This window comes from Heterocephalus glaber, unplaced genomic scaffold, assembly GCF_053883595.1.
Source record: "Heterocephalus glaber isolate CG9 unplaced genomic scaffold, H.glaber_assembly_v1.0 deba00001481, whole genome shotgun sequence".
Lineage (NCBI taxonomy): Eukaryota > Metazoa > Chordata > Mammalia > Rodentia > Bathyergidae > Heterocephalus > Heterocephalus glaber.
Window position 1 is genome coordinate 15,062,496 of NW_028258317.1, and position 19,645 is coordinate 15,082,140.

General features: G+C 33.2%; 1 protein-coding gene across 6 annotated transcripts in view; it reads right to left on the reverse strand.

Annotated features, from left to right (window-relative positions):
- Window positions 1–19,645, reverse strand: part of Zcchc7 (zinc finger CCHC-type containing 7) — a 251,610-nt gene that overhangs the window by 65,754 nt on the left and 166,211 nt on the right. The window lies entirely within an intron of this gene.

The following is a 19,645-nucleotide window of genomic DNA, read 5'->3' on the forward strand; positions in this document are numbered from 1 at the left end:
GTTGAAGCCTTACCTATTATTTTTTTTTCAAAAGTAGAAATGATCACTGACACCTTTTAACACCCTAGACTTTGCTAATTTTTTGTATCTTGCAAATACCAAAGCATGACTGCTTACTAATCATAGGTACTATTGTTTATGAATGGATTAACATTTCTATCTTTGATTTCGCTCTAGAAGAAATATTTTTCTTCCTCAGTAATAGTCTAAGAGTACCTTATTTGTATCTTTTAGAGCACTGAGCACTTACAAACCTTGTATCAAGAGATTAAGGGCTATATTAACAAATATTTTATTTCCTTCTCTTCCAAAGCTATCTATGGACTGACACTACGCCTGTTTTATCTATCCAGTGATCAGTACAGCATCTTTCATATTTTGAAATTAAAAAGAAAAAAAGAAACATACATATGTCCATGTGCACACTTGTGTGAATAAGCCAATAATTTAACAGATTGTCATTGTATAGTAGAAGTTCAGAAAGATTTTTTTTATGGCTAGGGAAAAAAGGTGAAATTTCTGCAGTAAAATCTAGTAACTAAAAAGAACCTTAAAAAAAATCATCACTATTGAATAATAACTGTAGCAGACACAGAATCTACATAAAATGAAAGATAATCGCACATTTATAATCATGCCTGAACCTAAACAGTGTTTATGGATTAAAGATCACAAAGACAAAGCTGCCAAATATTTATGTCATATTCTTTCCAGGAGCCTAACTCCACTCTACCAGATTCCCCTCTGGGATCTTCTCACTTCTAATAAGCAACTGAACCAGCCACAAATGAAGTTACTATTCCCAACTTCATCAGCAGCATCTGTTATTTCAACGGAAACTTTTGAAATATATACAATGCCACGTTCAAATCCCCTGAGGGTTAAGCCACTTTACTGACTTGCATTCTTCTCAAACTGCTGTTTTGTTTTTTTTTCTTGGTTTTCTCATGTTTATCTTCTTTCATCATAACACTGGGCACACAACTATTTGTCATTAAAATTCTGTACTGTATAACTGGCAATAGTTTAAATAAAATGAATTTTAACAGAAACATTTGCAAGCAAAGCACCAAAATGTTCATCTTATTTTAAATCATATTAAATTTACCAGAAACAACTTATATTTAAAAAATATGTGTAAAAGATAAACGAGGATTTGACTTTTCTTTTTTTAGAGGTAGAGGAGGAAGAAGAAAGAGGAAATAAATACAGGTGCTTAGCACTGAGTTATAAAGAGCTCTTACAAAGTTATCAGTCATATGAAGACCTTTGTCTATCCCCAGAGAGAAAGAGACAGACACAGAGATACAATTATTTCTCATCCTTCATTCTCTATGCCCCAGTTTCCATCAATGAACTACGTGGTTAAGAAATCCTTATTTAGGAAAAAAGATATCAAATAATACTAAATAACAAAAACATAAAGGTAAATAAAGGCTGAAAAATTATCAACAGAAACAGCCAGTACAGTGGGATTATGCGAGTTGGTTTTTTTCTTTTAAAGATAGCTACTTCAAGTGGCTGTTTCACATCCTTGCTAACAAAGACAGAACAGAAAATATATCATATGGACATTTAAAATATGTGTAAAAGAATAAGTACAAATAAAATACATTTAGATCTAATCAAGAGGCTAATTTTGTTGTTTTATTTTATTTTTTTGGTACCTGGGATGGAACTTGAGTCCTTGCATTTGCGCTTGCACAGCAGGCAGTGAAACCACTGAGCTAAATCCCCAGCCCTATTTTGTTTATTAAGACAGGGTTTCACTATGTAGTCCAGGTCAGCCTTGAACTCACTATACAGTCCAAGTTGGCTGGAAACTTGAAATTCTCCTGCCTCAGCCTCCAGAGTTCTGGGATTACAGGTGTGTGCCACCATGACTACGTACAGGCTACTTTTAAAGGGTTTCTAGAGAGGATTTAAAAGTTACGTAAAATTTGCTATCTACTTGCTGATAGCTAGCAATCCAGGAGCTATATTCTTTCAGTCATCCTTCATTTCCTTGTCTCCTTCCTATGTCTTTTTTTTCCTGCTTCAATGTTTGGTTCTATGCTTAATTCTCTTCTTGGTGAAATAAGTCACTTCAAAACAATTTGCTTTTACTATCATTTTCTTTGTCAGGTTATCACCATTAATCAAATCACTCTTTAGGTCTCGAATCAAGTATGTCCAGATTCACATTTATAATTGCTTACAGGATATATCACAAATGTTTGCATTAGTTATTATAAGCATAACATATTGCAAGCGAAACTGTTTTCCAGGTTCACTTGAAATGGGCTCAAGTACTTTCTTTGTTATCCTTAATAGCTCAAACCTAGGGTTATTTTCGTCTCAGCTCAATGTAGTACTTCACATCTGTTAACCAAACAACATAGGCCTTACAATTCTATTCTGTACTCTTTTAAAATGTCTTTCAATTATAATAGTTTGGTTTGCTTCCAGTCACCAGAGTTCATTCATCACCTGAAACCTAAGATTATTGTGGCTTTCCTGTGCTGTTAACGTCATTTGATACCAATCACACAGATTTTCTTTTTATGTTCATAATTTCCTATTTATTTTTATGACATAATATGTGCATATGATTTTAAAACTCTAATAATGCTAAAATATTACTTAAGAAAAATTAACAATTCTATCCTCCCCATTTTAGCTTGTACTCTCCAGAGGGAACTATTTTCAACTCCTTTGCTATTTTTTTTGGTATTTATCTGCTTACATTCATATAATGTTCATTCTGTTACTTATGGATTTATCTACTTTGAACATTAGTATCTAAATTTCTAGTAAAGCTGAAGAGGATTTAGTTTTTTTAATAACACTACCTGAACTTTTTCTTTCTACATTCTCTACTCTCAGGTTAAATTAATATTAAATTTATATTATGCCTATGTAGGAGTACAATGTTTCATTTTTTATATAGTACTGTACCTTAATTTTTCTGAATTTAATAGTCTAGTGGTTTCATTTACTTGGCTTGCAATCTCTAGGCTCAGTTTTAGTTTTATCTCTAGTGCCTTTTTATTATATGCCTACTGCATTATACCATGAAAAGGTTATCACCATTAATCATCTAGGTCCAATGGGCCTAATAAAGAATAAGCCATTTCAAAAATAATTTATAGAAGAATAAAGTGATAAAACAATTTCATCAGAAATTTAAAGAATTTAATAGCAAACTCAAAATTTTAATCCACATTTTTTTTCTTTTTGGAACCAAGGATTGAGCTCGGGACCTTGCACTTGCGAGGCAAGCGCCTGAACCACTGAGCTAAATCCCCAGCCCCATTCCACATATTCTTATTTTTAAAGCTAAATAAACTTGAAATGGACAACATCCTGGAATAAAACCAAATTCTCATCAACTGTCATACATAAACTTGGACCACATCCATTTTACAAATACATCAGTTTCCAAATGTATCTTTTTGCTCCATACCTATAAAAATTTTCACTTTTTAAATTTATAAAACCAATCAAAATGATCAATCCAAAGTTTTTTCATAGTTATATAATGTACTTCCTTCTTATCATGCCTGCATATATTTGTCCACTTCATACAAACCATATCAAATAAATTTTGGTGTAAAAATAACATAAAATATGAAAGAATACAGCCACACATCCTTTATTAAAGTAGTTTGGTTTCGATCAATGGTGGCAAATCCTTAGCACATGCACTGCAGCCGGCTGTTTATTAGCATTGAAAGCTCCAAAAGGTTCGCCATCACTGGAAGATTTCTGTTATAATTATTGTGATAAAAAACTTTCTATTGAAAGACTAACTAGATGAGAATGGCTTATTTCTTTTTTCTACTTAGAAAGACATTGTTCACTCATTAATTCTTGAGTTTAAGAACTCCTACCATTTCCTCAGAGAAATCAGTCTGAGAATTACTTAAAAGAGTTAGTTCATCATATCATTACAGTCTTAAGTATTGTTACTTGTCTGTTTGAAATCATTTTTTCATTCACTTAAGAACTGCAGAAACATCTTTTGTCAGTTTTCTGTGCCATTTTGGGTGGAAAATATAATATTCTGAATTCTCAACTTTCTTTAACAAAAGCTAAAAAAAGTTAGGGTCTCCAGATTTCTTTTATACATGCTTGAAAAATAATGCAATACTATGGGCAAAACAATATGAATAGTAAAGGATGATTACAACAGTAGTGACTTAACTCATTAATGCACCATCCTTCTAGGCAGTTCCATCATTCTTCTGTTTTCTTATTAGTGTATTTTGAAAGCATATTTGGGAATAATGGATAAGTAATGATGAAATTATTCTTAGGATGATGAAATAGTAAAATGTTTCAAGACATGACAAAAATAAGAACACAAGGATCCATCCCATTATGATATATCCTAAATTCAGTGACCTGTACAATAAATTCTGAGACACAGCATATTTTATTCTATTAGGAAAAGTACATTTTTCTCCCTCTACTCTTTGGAAGACCTCTAAGAAAGAATAAAGGTAATGTAGTATCAATTCCTACAAATACCACAGTTAGAAATGTTCAAGAAAGAGACTCAAACTAAATTTTGGTCCAATGAACCTGATGGTATACTAATGGTTAAATTAAACATCCTGAGTATTCTCAATTCTTACTCTTAATTTATTTCCTCAACGAATATTTACCGAACAACTATCATGTTCCAGGCACCATTCTAGGTGCTTGGGATTCATCAATGAACAAAACTGAGGGTGTTGCTCTAGAACTCACATTCTAGGAGAGGAGAGAAACAATAAATAGCAAATATGACTAAGTAAATGTCTTACATTAGAAGGTTATAAGTGCTTTGGAAAAAGAAAAGTAGAGCAGGGTAATGGAAACTGGGCATGTTAGGTATGCATTACAGTTTTACATATGGTGGAAAGTACACTTCATTGACATTTAAGCAAAAACTTAAAGGGGATGAGAGAATTAGCTATACACTTTTAGAGCAGAACATTCTAGGCAGGGGAACAGCCAAACCAAAGTACTTAAGGTAGGAATATTTTTGATGAGTTTAAGGAATAGCAGAGTATTCAGTGAATGAAGAGGAAGAAAAGTCAAAGAGGTGTAGGGGTACCAGTTTATAAAGAAGCTTGTAAGACATTACAAGGAGCTTTTACTGTTAGTGAAATGGGATGTCATTGAAGAACTGTGAGAAGTGATAGATTTGACTTACAAGGTAAAGATTAATTCTGCTAAGAACAACAAGTAGGCAAGCTGTGGAAATATCTAAGGAGGGAAACCAGTTATGAAGCGATTGCAATAATCTAGCCAACAAATGCTAATACCTCTGACCAAGATGGAATAATGGATGTGCTGAGAAGTGAAGGAATTCTGAAGGTAAAGTTAATGAAGTCTGTTGATGAACTAGATATGAATGTAAAATCAACAGTTAAGAATGACTCCCAAGTTTTTAATCCAAGTAACTTGAAAGAGTCACTACAACTAAAAGCTGCAAAGTAACATGTTTGAGTGAAAGATGAATTTAGTTTTGGGAGTAGACTATATGAATATTAAGTTTAGGAGACAGCTCTGAACTGGAAATAAAAATTTACCAATGAAAGCATAGAATAATACATAGAACAGAATTAGATGAGAGTACCAAGGAGTTGAGTGTAGGGAGAGAAGAGAAGAGCAGCAAGGACTTAAGAGGAGATGGGAGAAAACCTGCCAAGGGGAAAGGCCAGTGTGCCTTGGCAGACTGAAAACAATGTAGCAAAGATGAGGTGCTATTAATTATGGTAGATGCTACTGATAGGTCAGGTAAAATAAAGGTTGAGGACTGACCTTTAGATTTTTGTTTTTTTAGGTACCAAGGATTGAACTCAGGACCTTGTGCTTGCAAGGCAGGCAGTGTAACCACTGAGCTAAATCCCTGGACCCTGACCTTTAGATGTATTAGCAAGGGAACTGGTGATCCCGATGACAGAAGTCTAGATACAGTGATGATGTAAAAACTTGATGTAACTGAAAGAGAATTCTGGGACAGTAAGGATAGACAGTAACTATCTGAGGAGTCTGCTCACAAAAGAAATATGTGTCAACTATACATTGATACCCTATCACTTTAAAACTTTTATCTCCTAATATGGCACCAGATGATTCAGTCTATGGGATAGAATACAGATATTACATGAATAACTAGCCCCATAGGCTACTCAGGTTTCCATTCAGCTCCAGAAAGAATATTACTGATAGAATTGTTTCAAAATCCAAGTACAAATATTTACCAAGGTACCTACAACAATTATTTCTCACTTCAAATTGAGATTTCCAGAAAGTAAGGAAGAAGGTATTAAAGGATTAGAAGTTACTACATAAAACTTTGCGTTCAAAGGAAAATGTACAACACCTCAAAGAAAGTATGTATAATATATAAAGAATGTGCCTTTCCAAATTCTTACTAATAGACCCTCCTACAGGAAGAAAATCAAGAATAAAAAATATTCCTTATGTGGTTTTAATCACATTATAATTTTATATAGCACAGGCAATTACTAATACGAAAAACCTGAGTTTTAAATTGAACTTTTCTACTTTTAATAAATAACTATATTCTGATATGAATATGAACAATGGTATCTGATAAGCAATGTCAGTATTCTATTTAGAGAGAACCTTCATTGAGGTTTTGTAAAAACAATGCCTCAACTTTCCAGTTGTGTTTTACTCATGTAAGTATCCTAGGTTGTCAGAGGGGCAGGAATCATTTCTATCTTACTGTTCATTGGATCTTTATCACTTTGCATGGTGTCTGGCACATAGTGGATAGATGCTCAACAAGTATTATTTACTTAATGAATTTTGGAAAAACAGTGATTCTATGAAAACGTTATCACCCAGGTGTGATGGCACATGCCTGTAATCTCAACACTTGGGAGGCTGAGGCAGGAGCATTACCATGAGTTCAAGGCCAGCCTGGACTACATAGTATGTTCAAGGCCAGACTGAACTATATAGTGAGACCCAGTCTCAAGAAAAACATGTTGTCAATTATTTTTATTGATCTTTAAAGATCAATTGGTATCTATCCATGGCACTGGTTAACTCTTCTATTTATACTCAAATAAGCAGAAACTAATGAGTATCTGATCAATTTATAGCTTGCTCAACTAGCAGAGTAAATACAATTTTGATGTGTGGACAATAATATCTAAAAAGAACATGGTAGCAATCTGCAGTCCAGGTGGAATATTTTAGACAAATCCACTCATCAAAAGTGTGTTAACATACACTGTAACAATATATTTGTGGTAGGACCAACAGAGAAAAATAGGAAAGGATGAAAAAGAAAAAAGGAGGAAGAGGAGGAGGAGGAGGAGGAGAAGACAACTAAAGAATTATTTTAAAACTATCTCAGAATAAAAGAAAGGCAAGATTATTGTGTAAGGAAACATTTAAGTATGAATTGAGACCTAACTTCCTTAACCTGAACACTAAACATTTTACTTCTATGGACTTCAATTTCTCATTTGTGAGCATGAATATAGGCACCACATGATACCTAATATAAATTTCTATTTTTGCCCTCAGGAGCTAACTCAAAAGGTATCTACTTTATCAAAGTCCCTCAACAAAACTCAATCATTTGATATTCAGATTACTTTATTAATTCTACTATCTTTTAAAAACTCAAGTTCCTATCCATGCTAGAGAGGATACATTAAGAAACTTGATACCAAAAATTTCAAATAACAGAGGAAAACTTTAAAAAAATTAAATCAAATCTATACATAGAAATATGTATGAAATATTTGTTAGAAATGTAAACAGTTCCTTGTCCCCTGGGACACACTAACTTCCATCTCAGAAAAAGACTGTGACTATTTATAATCTCCATGTATTAAGCACTATTGAGGCCTACTAGGCAGGGTTTAAAGCTAGATTTTTTCAACAAGGCTCAAAAGTCCTGTGGTTAAATACACATGAATTAAGGATGTTTAATCCAACTCGATACCATCTTTTCATATTTAAAGCAGCTTCCCTTAAACAAGAAAAATACAAAATACATGAGCTTTCCCTGACAGTAAAACTTCTACAAAGCTAATATAAAGATCCATTTTAAACAACCCATTTAAATGCATTCTGTGTTTACTGTCATTCCTAATACATATAATATGTCCTATTAAAACTGAAATACTTTTATAGAGCAAGAAGCTAAGCAAACAAAACAAAAATGCTCACATTTGTCATACATTTTTAAACAATTAAACACCAGTGTAAAATATAATTAGGGCTAACTACATAAAATTCGAAAATGGTATAGGTTCTTTTTGTGTGTGTACAAACACACATAAATATGTATATACATACGGAAATAAAACAGTTAAACAGTTTCTACCTGTTTTTGTGTATTTCCTTTCAGATATTGTTCCCCTAGAGTCTTGGCCTCTGTTGCTGTCTAACTTGAATTCACAAAACTCAATGGCTCATGGTTTTCAAAGCTTAGGCCAACGTTTGCAGAACAAAGTCGCTTTTTCTCTATCTCTCTCTCTCTCTCTCTCTCTCCTTTTTTTGCTGGGTACAAGTATGGGGACCACAGGAACAGTTAAATTCATGGCATGGCTGGTCTACCACACAGTCGGGGGAATTCTTTAAATAGAGCCTGTCACTCTCTTGACCCATCAATGGGATTTCCTTCTCGAACTGCTGATTCGTTCAGGTACACAACAGAGGAAATTTCAGTTAACCTTTGTTTCACCCCAGGGAAAAATCTGTCTGAAAGTATAAAATGAATAGATTAAAAAAAAAAAATAAGCAGCTCAGCCACAGGGCCATTCTCTTGGTGTTCACTGCAGCTTAAGTTAAAGAGCAAAAAGGGACAGTGGAATGTTTCGTTCCCAATGGAAAATTCAAGCACAATATAGAACTCAAGAATCTAGCAGGCCAGAGTTTGTTTTAATAACTAAACCAAACTAACTGTCCTTTCTGTTTAATAAACTTGAAAATTCCCCTCAGGCAATTTTACAAGCTAGAAATGTTTTTCTCTTATATCACTATTAACACTAAAATCTAATTGAGGTGTCTATAACCAAATTGCATCTTTATGCAATTACAAAAAATAGGTAACTATTGGAAATCTCTTCAAATAAAAGTAAATCACTAAAGCAGAAACGGAGAATAGGTCTATAAGTCAGAGTTCTGTTAAAGTCTTCCCTATTATTCTTTTTAAAATAAAAAATTCAAGTGGGAAGGGGAAAAGGAGGAAACTTCTTTTCTATCTTTAAGTTCTCTATTTGCAAGCAATGGGAGTATTTGGAGAGACTATAATGAGATCTAGATAGGAGAAATCTTGGGATACATAGTAAAAACAAGAAAAACTTAAAATTCATCTTCCCCTGAAACTAATTTTGATTATACACATTTTTTGAATCATGAATATAAACTTTAGGATCTAGTGGCTATACATCTGGGCTACTTCTCTCAAATTATTTCTGAACTTCATGAAACAGAAGAATTATCGTGCTGTCAATACCTTTTATGCATTTTCACATATTACAATTATTATATATTGTCTGTAATCAACCTGGGGAGTTAAGTGCAAGATGCATTTACCTCTAGAATTAATGTCATCTTCATAACAGAAGAAAATGACTCAAGGTATTTTTGCTTAAATTTTCTAATATTTAACTGTCTTTTTATGTGTGTGTGCTGGGAACCTCTGAACTCTCTTCTACTTATTTTGAGATAAACAATAAATTGTTGTAAGCTACAGTTAGCCTACTGTGCTGTAGAACACTAGAAATTATTTCTCCCATCTACCTGTAATTTGGTACTCATTATCCAACTTTTATCTACCCATTTATGTCTCTTCTAGCCTTAAGTGATCACTATTTTACTCACACCTACCTCTGAGATGAATTGTTTTTAGCTTCCACATATGGGTAAAAATATGCAGTATTTGTCTTTCTGTTCCCTGCTTATTTCACCTAACACTATGTGCTGCAAGTCCATCCAAGTTGCTCCAAATGACAGGATTTCATTCTTTTTATGGTTGAATAATACTCTACTGTTTAGGTAAATCATATTTTCTTTATCAATTCATCTTTCACTGGACACCTCAGTTGATTATCTTGGTTACTGTGAATAGTACTTCAATAAATATGAGAGAGCAGGTATCTCTTTGACATACAGACTTCACTTACTTTGGATATACATGACAGTAGTAAGATTGTTGGGTCTTATGGTTAGCTCTAATTTTAGTTTTTCAAAGAATCTCCTTACTATTTTCTTTAATGGCTATACTAATTTACATTCCCACCTGTATATGAGAATGCCTCTTCACATCCTAACATTTGACCATATATATGGTCAAATAGTTTTTGGATAAGATTCCCCAAGCAAAGGCAACAAAAGCAATGGTAGATAAACAGAATTATATCAAACTAAAAAGCTTCTGCACAGTAAAAAAAATTACAGCAAAGATGAAACTAGCAAAATGGGACAAAACACTTGCAAATTAGTCATCTAATAAGGGTAATGTTCAGAATATATAAGGAACTCAAACAGCTCAAAAGCAAAAGAATAAACAATGTGATTAAAAAATTAGCCTGTGACATGGAATAGACATTTCACAGAAGATGCATAGAGGTCCAAGTACTATATGAAAATATGCTCAGCACCACTAATTATCAGTGAATGCAAATCAAATTATTGTAAAATGGGCCGGGGATTTAGCTCAGTGGTTCTGCCGCCTGCCTCAAAAGCAAAACGACCCGAGTTCGATCCCTGGTACCAAAAGAAAAAACAAAAAACAAAAAATTATAGTAAAAAATCATCTCACCCAAGTTAGAATGGCTATTATCAAAGAGTCAACATTTTGGGGGCGTGTAATGTTGGGGATCAAACCCAGGCCTCCTACATGCTAAGCAAGTGTTGTACCACAGAGCTATAACCCCAGCCTCCATAAAAGCTACTTCTTTAAACATTTTTTTTTTTTTTTTACAAAATTGTGGCAAAATACTGAAACATATGTTTATCATCTTAACCTTTTGGGCGGCTATGGGATAGACTGTTTAGTTTCTAGACAGGGCCTTGAACTTGCAATCATCCTGCTTTAGGTCCCAAATATGGGGATTCCATGTGTATACCTCCATGTCAGGCATCTTAACTATTTTTAAAGATATGGTTTAAAAGTTGTAAGTACATTCATACTGATGTGCATCCATCTGCAAGAACTCTTCTTCTTGCAAAATAGAAACTTATACTAAACAATATTTTATCAACTTCTGATGTAAAACTTGGAAAGTGAATTCTTGTTTTACTGTCAGAGCCTCTAAGCTCTGAGAGTGGAGCTGATGCTGACAGCATCATATTTTATTCTGAAAGACTGGGAGTATTTATGCTACAGCAGCTAAATGGGTGTAATACAAAAAAAAAAAAGACTCAAAAATTGGAAAGAAGTTGGAATTTTGGGGCCATAAGAACTATATACTGGAATAGGGATGAAGTACAGGTCTTTATTGAAAATGCAAAGCTTTAAAGGCAAAATAATAAAGAATACTTAGCCTATTTTAATAACCAAAAGAGGTTATGATTCAGTTATTTTGTACAGAGCTAAGCTTTCTCTTAGCCTAAGAAATGGAACTTGTTAGATAATTAGGATGGTTACAGAAATCTATGGCAAAGCTATTATTAAACAAGTATACATGCTGAAGCTAGTGTTCATAGTCAAACTTAAAATATTTCCTTCCCTTAGCAATTTGTAGTCCTCTAAAGCATTCTTGGAGTAGGTATAACTCAGTGGAAGACCACTTGCTTAGCATGTGTGAGGCCTTGGCTTCAATTCCTAGCACTATACACACAAAAAAAGTTAAAATATTCTCATCCTGTAAAACCTCACATTGAACAGTGTAAAATGAAGTATGCCTTTTAAAGTGCGACTGATTAAATACAATTAGTTGTGGTAAAAGATATACTTATATAGACCCAGAGAACACTTTCAGTTTATTTTCTGAAAATCTGATTTTTGTGTCAGCCTGATACTATATACAAGGTAGAGACAAAAATAAGTATTTTTAAAATGATTTTATTCTAGTTGTTATTATCTGCAGAGGCACAAAAGTTAACACTGCTCTATTACTATTTTTGGGGACTTAATCTAAAATGGGAAATCCTGTGAAATTAATTCATTAAGACACTTGTGAAACCTTGGGTTCAATCTTTAGCACGGCAAAAACAAAAATAATAACCAAACAAATATAAAATAATTATTTTAACAAAAATCAAGATAAAAAGTATATGTGCTAATATTAGTAGAAACCCACAGAGGACATGGGTTAAAATTGGTAAGGAACCCATAGAAGATAGCTACAGTGAGAAAAGATTTCAAAAATTACCCATATATAAGACTGAATAAATAATATCCAATTGAATGACATATAAGTAACGATACTTGAGGGAATTTGGATCATCAAATCCAAACAAATGATTAAAAAAAAAAACCCTTCAAAATACCGTGCTGGAGTGGAAAGGGAGTGGAAAGAGTGAAATGGAAGCAGGTAGAAGTGATGGATGAAGGGTTGTGGTACACAGAAATCCCCAGTAAAACAAAGAACCTAAAATGCTGCTGGGAAATATCCTGCAAAGATCATGAATACTTATGCCAACTCTTAAGACAAAAGTATGAATATGAAATGCTGACCCCTCTAAACAAAAAAGACGTATTTTAAAGAGGTTCCAAAAATGCTTTATAACCATACCTTCTTCAAAATATGGAATAAGAGGACAAAGGAGGAAAATCTATATGAAATGAAGCAACTAGCTAATCAAGCAGTAATGAAACAAAATTTGAAAGCAATTCTTTTGGTATTTTAAGTTTATTGCCTTATAATTTTTATTGTAATATCTGTTTTAAAATTGTTAAATCTTTTACTTTCAACACCAAAAATGGTCTTTATTTGCCATTGGTTCTTTTTGTTTTTTTGAGACAGGGTCTTGCTATGTATTCAGACTAGCCTTGAACTCACTATGTAGTCCAGGCTGGCCTCAAACTCGCACTGATCCTCCTGCCTCAGGATCCTGAATGCTGGGATTGCAGGCATGTGTCACCATGTCCTTGACATTGATTCTTGAAGGATATTTCTGGTGAATGTAGATTTTTAGGTTGACAGCTTTCCCTTCAAATTTCTTCTCATTTCTCCCTCCCCCAAGCACATCAAAAATGTTCTACTGTGTTTGGCTGTCATTGTACTTAATAAGTCAACTATCATTTTTATTGCTGTTCATTTCTCTTGGTATTTATAAGATTTTTCACTTTATGGTTTTCACCAATCGGACTATGAGTCTCTTGAATATGTACAATTAAATTTTTCACCAAGTTGGGAAAATTCTCATCTCTTTAAACATATTTTCTGCTCCATTTTCTTTCTCCTCTCTTTCTGGAACTCCAAAGACACATATTAAGTCTTTTATTATTGTTCAATGGGTCAGTGAGGCCCTGCTCTTTTAATTTATATTGAAAACAATGTTTCTGTCTGCTTTTCAGATTTGGTAATTTTGGTCTATGATTTCACTAACACTTTTAATCTGTGAAATTCATCCAATGAACTTTTATTTGATACTATATTTTGTAGTCCTTGAATTTTCATGTAGTTCTCTTTTATAGTTTCACTTATCAACTAAAATTTCATGTTTGTTTCATTGCATGCATGTCCCAATATCAGCTTTAAAATCCTTGTCTGGTAATTCTAATGTTTTAATCAACAGAGTCAGTGTCCACTGATGGCCTTTTCTTGAATATGTATTAAATTTCTCAGTCTAGTAATTTTGGATTGTATCCTAGACCTAGATTCTGGATTCTGTTACGTTCTCCTGAAGATCCTTTAATAGCCAGTTTTCTGATTCCCAAAATCATTATGACTGGGAATTTATTTTTTAGTTTTAGCTACCTCCATGCTGCATCAATTAGTGACTGCCCTAAGTAAAAAGCCATAAAAACAGGAAATTCATTCAATGTTGTTTTATTTCAATTGTTGACACCCCATCAGTTTCTGTTTCTTTTGATATCTATGCCTAAGGTATTTTGTTTTTAAGCATTAAGTGGTTTGAAGTGATATGTATATGTATAAACACTTGTATTTTATGTATTAAACATTTATAGTACTGTACAATGTTTTTTCCCACAGTACAACTATTTGTGGGATGGTTGGTCCATTAAGAGTAATTCTGCCATTATGAGAAGTGAAACTCTGGACTCTTTTGGCATGCTGTTACAATCTTTTACAAAATCTACACTTCCTTCTTAGCTTGACTCAGGCAAGGACTGAATGTATACTGTTTAATGTTCTGTCCCTAGAACAAGCTGGGGTACACAGTAAGAGCTGTTTTATAAATTACTATTGAGTGAATGAGAGATAGAACAGAAGAAAATGAAATCATCAATAAACTCAAGACTCTTCCAAGGAGTTGGAAAGGTACTTTGGGCTGGAGTGATTAGCACTTTCTCTTCACTTAAGAAACCTTGCTTTCTTCCAGGAGGCCAAGAAATCTATCCTAAGGGCAAAATATGTATTAAGTATAGAGTTTAGATTGTTTTTAACTATCACGTCTCATTTTATGAATAAAATACTTGTCTTTTCATCAGAAAAATAAAACATTTTAGTTCTCTGGGCAAATTAATTATGATTTACTATTTTAGGCCACTTTCTAAATTCCTAAGATAATTATATGAGATTCTAATTTCCAAAACATTCATTTGCAAATAGCTCATGAATACTACCCAATTTCCCAGAAGACAGTATGAAAATGAGCACCCTGAATGATGAGGAAGGCAATTAACATCTATTGAGGGACCACTAGGTGAGGAATTCTCTATAATAAATGCTTTATCTTATTTAATCTTCTCAATTATCCTATGACATGGATATTATTGCCACCTATTTACAGATCAGTAAACTGAAACTGAAAGCTGGTCAAGGTTACACTGTAGGTAAGTATAGAGCATGAATTCAAATTGGTAACTTTTGACTACATAGACATTAAGTGCTTTTGTTCATCAAATAACAAAAGAAAAAGCCATTAAGAGAATGAAAAAGCAAGCCAGAGAATGGAAAAAGATATTTGCTCAACATACAAAGTACTTGTGTCTGGAATATATAAATAATCCCTACAAGTTATTAAGATAAATAAGGAGAAAAATTAGCAATAGACTTAAATAGACCCTAAATAAGAGAATACTGAAATGACCAATAAATATATGAAAGACACTTATTTGATCATCTGATTCATATTAAAGCAACAGTAAGATGCTACTACTCACACACCAAAATGGATATTTTTTTAAAAAGTAAGTATCTATCTAACTATCTACCTACCTACCTATACTGGGGACTGAGCCCTGGGCCATCATGCCCTCACAGCTAAGCTACATTTTCAGCTGCCCTGCCACTTGTTTGAGACAGGGTCTCACTAAGTAATTAAGTTGCCTAGGCTGGCTCAAACTTGTGATCCTTCCACCTCTCAGATTCCCAGAATGCTGGGATTATAGGTGTGTACCAACACACCCGGACAAAATAGACAGAATTAAGAATACTAACCATATCAAGTATCGGCAAGGACATAGACAATGGAAATTTCTGCATATGCTTGGAGATATATATATATATATATATATATATTTGGTTATAATACAAACATGTTGGGAAAAGAGAATAAAGCAATTCTACCCCTAGCTATGTATCTGAAACACAAAACATACATATTTAGAGAAACACTGTTAGAGCCAAAATGTCCATTTACAAAAGAATGGATAAATTCTCATAGTCATACAATGAAATATCTTTTATCAATAAAAAGCAAACAAAAAGCTGTATAATGTTATATGAAAGAAGCCAAACATATAAAATTTATATGCTATATGACTCCATGAATATACACCTCAAAACCAGGAAAAAAATATCAGTGATAAAACTGCGCAAAAAAAATCAAGGGAAGCATTATCACAAAAGTCAGGATGACGGCTATACCTTAGAAAGAAGAATGGAGGAGCACACTGAAGGCTTCACTGTGCCTATAATATCCTATAATTTGACTAGGTGATTACATGCATTGTTTGCTATATATAACCATTCATCAAAGTAAATGTTAAATCTGAGAAGAACGTGCTGGAAAAGACTTGTCCAGCCAGATATTAATAGTATAAAGCTCCAATAATTTAAGGCAGTGTGGTCCAGGTATATGAATTGACATGTAGAAGGACTTACATTTAAAAACCTGATGTATGATATAGGAACCACTATAAAACAATGGGGCAAAAAACCTGGTACTTATTTCTCACCATATGAAAAAATCCAAATGGATTAAAGTACTAAATATAGAAGGCAAAAGTGTAAAAATCATAAGGAAATATAGAATGTTTTTCAAACTCAGAGATGGGAAGGATTTTTAAAAAAAGATATAGAGCCGGGGATTTAGCTCAGTGGTGCCGCCGCCTGCCCTACAAGCGCAAGGAGCCAACTTTGATCCCCAGTACCAAAAAAAAATTTTAAATGTAGTTATCAATCTTTTCCTTTATAGTCTGTATCTTTTTTTTCAATCCCCGGTACCAAAAAAAATTTTTAAATGTAGTTATCAATCTTTTCCTTTATAGTCTATATCTTTTTTTTTTGACCCCCGGTACCAAAAAAAATTTTTTTTAATGTACTTATCAATTTTTTCCTTTATAGTCTATATCTTTTTTTTTTTTTTTGGTACCGTGGATCAAACTCGGGTCCTTGTTGCTTGCAGGGCAGGTGGCGGCACCACTGAGCTAAATCCCCGGCTCTACATCTTAAATTTTTATATACCAAAACAACATTAACAATTTAGTTATGGTTGGTATTCTACATAAATTGCATCAATATAAATTTATGAAACTGACAATATACTATGGTTATATAAGAAAAAATTTTTATTCTTAGGAAATACATACATGCTATAAAGCATTTAGAAGTAAAAGACCATACATAATTTATATGTTACTCCCAGTTCAGAATTTTGTGTGTCTATGCAAATTCATACAGATATATACTCACATGGAGGAGAGAGCAAGCACAAAAATGATTAATAAAGCCAACAGGATAAAGTGTAAATAATAAATGGATAAGGTGTAAATAATAAATGGATAAAGTGTATACAGGTATTTCTTATACTATTTTTGTTTTCGCAACTTTTAAAAATTTGGAATTATTTCCAAAAAGAAGATTTTGATTGTTTTGTTTTTGTTTTTTTGGGTTTTTTTGGTACCGCGGATCGAACTTGGGTCCTTGCGCTTGTGCAGCAGGCGGCGAAACCACTGAGCTAAATCCCCGGCCCAAGTTTTTGATTTTTTAAAGACATCATTAAGAAAACTTACAAAATAAGCCTCAAACTAGGCATGGTAGTATACACCTGTAATCCCAGCACTGAGGAAGGCCGAGGCAGGAGGATCACAAGTTTAAGCCCTGGCAGGGCAACTTCTGAGACTCTATCTCAAAATAAAAAGGTAAAAAGTGGTAGAGTGCTCCTGGGTTGGATCCCCAGACCAAACAAACAAACAAGACTCCAGCAAGCTACAGATTGGGAGGAAATACTGGTAATGCATATATCCAAGAAAGCATTTATATTTAGAATATATAAAAATTCCTACATTATTAAGGAAAAATAAAACAGGGAAAGTGGGCAAGATATGAACTGACAATAGAAAAAGATAGAAGATTTAATAAACATCTGAAATGCTTAATCTCACTAATAATCAGAAAAACAGCAAGAACAACAATGAAATGTGACTGAAAAACAAATATTTACCAGAAAATAGATGAACAAGAACTCATAATAGTTTCTACAATATATGAAGATCTAGTAAAGCTGAAGATTACCTTATGACCCAGTGATTCTACTCCTAGCTATATACTCTAAATGCTGAAGTCAGCAAATGTCCCCTAAAGAGATGAGGCAGTAAACATTAGGCTTGTGTGCCCTAAGGTCTCATTGTCAACTACGCAACTCTGCCACTGTAGTCTGCTAAGTAGTCACAGACAACACCTATACAAGTGGGCATGGTCATTAAAGTTTTACCTAAAAAAACATAGAGGGAGCTGCCTATGAGTCATAATTTGCCAATTCCTGCTCTAGTAAAAGTCTCAAATATGGGCACTAAGAGACATACACAATAATGTCCACAGTAGCTTTGTTTGTAACTGCAAAATACTTGCAATAATCTAAAAGCCCATCAATAAGAGGATGAATACATGAGTAGAGTAATAAAATAGAATCCAGTTGTGTGTTGCTTAACAATAGGGACATGCTCTGAGAAATGATATTAAGTGATACCCTTGTTGAGTGAACATGGTCTGTACTTTACAAACACAGTATATGTCGATCATTTGATATAGCTTCTTAATGTAATCATGAGATGAATAAGGACCTGCTCACATAACACAGCATTGTGTTTTACAGTAAACTTTTCTTTCGCTAGAACCCATGGCTTTGTGCATGCTTAGCACTCTACCACTAATCTACACCCCCAACTTCTAAATTTTTTATATAAATAGAAATATACTCTAATATAAAAACCATATTAAATATATAAACCAGTAGCAGTCATTCATTACCATTTCCACATATTTACTGTACATAATTATATGTATTATACTTTTACATGACTGACAGTATAGTAGGCTTGTTTACAATAGCATTATCACAAATACATGAGTCATGTGCTGTATTATTATGATAGCTATTATCACTAGAATAAGAATGTTTTTAGTCTAATTATATTCTTAGAGCCCACCACTGTATATGTGATCTGTTAGGGACTGAAACATTATTATGCTATGCATGACTGTACTATCAGCAATTAAAAATGAACAAATGAGAGCTACAAATAACATGAATGCATCTTACAAATGGGATGTGAACTAAAGAGAAATTAAGGAATATACTTACTAGATAGTGCCAAGTCTATAAAGTTTGAAAACATAAAGTTAATATACACATATTCAAAGTATAAAGAATAGACAGGTGGCAAAAAACTGTTTTGAGGGAAGTTAAAAAACAAAAAAAAAGAAAGTGACTTTCATAACTGTCAAGAATAAGATATACACTGGATAGAGAGGAGAGGAAGGGTGAAATATGTGGTAGACAAAGCACGTACTTCAAGGATAATGCAAGGTCCTATTTCTTGGCCTAGATGGCAGTTACATAGGTGTTCACTTTATAATTTTTCTTACATGTTTTAATATAATTTAAAAAATACATAGTAATGATAAACACTAAATTCATGTAATTTGCAGGATAAGACTAAGCGACTGAGGGAGCATTAAAAAGTCAAGTTTTTGGCTACTCAAAAATGTAAGTCCTGTTTATTAGTTAAAACACCAGATTCAGGAGATACTTCAGAACTAAAGGGATAAACCATGGGAAAAAAATTTAACTAGAACTTCTGATAAAAAAAGATGTACAGTAGATAAAATCTTCATTAATGATACTTTCCCCCTCTTGTATGATGTCTACGTGTGCTCTTTCACTCATTCACTTTTTCGGGAAATTTCAAACATATAAAAGTTAAGAAACTGGTACAAAGAAGCCCCACAGATTCAGTTTCAACAATTATTACTCATTGTCAATCTTATTTCAACTATTATTTCTCTTGACTTTCCTAGATTATTAACCAAATCCCAGG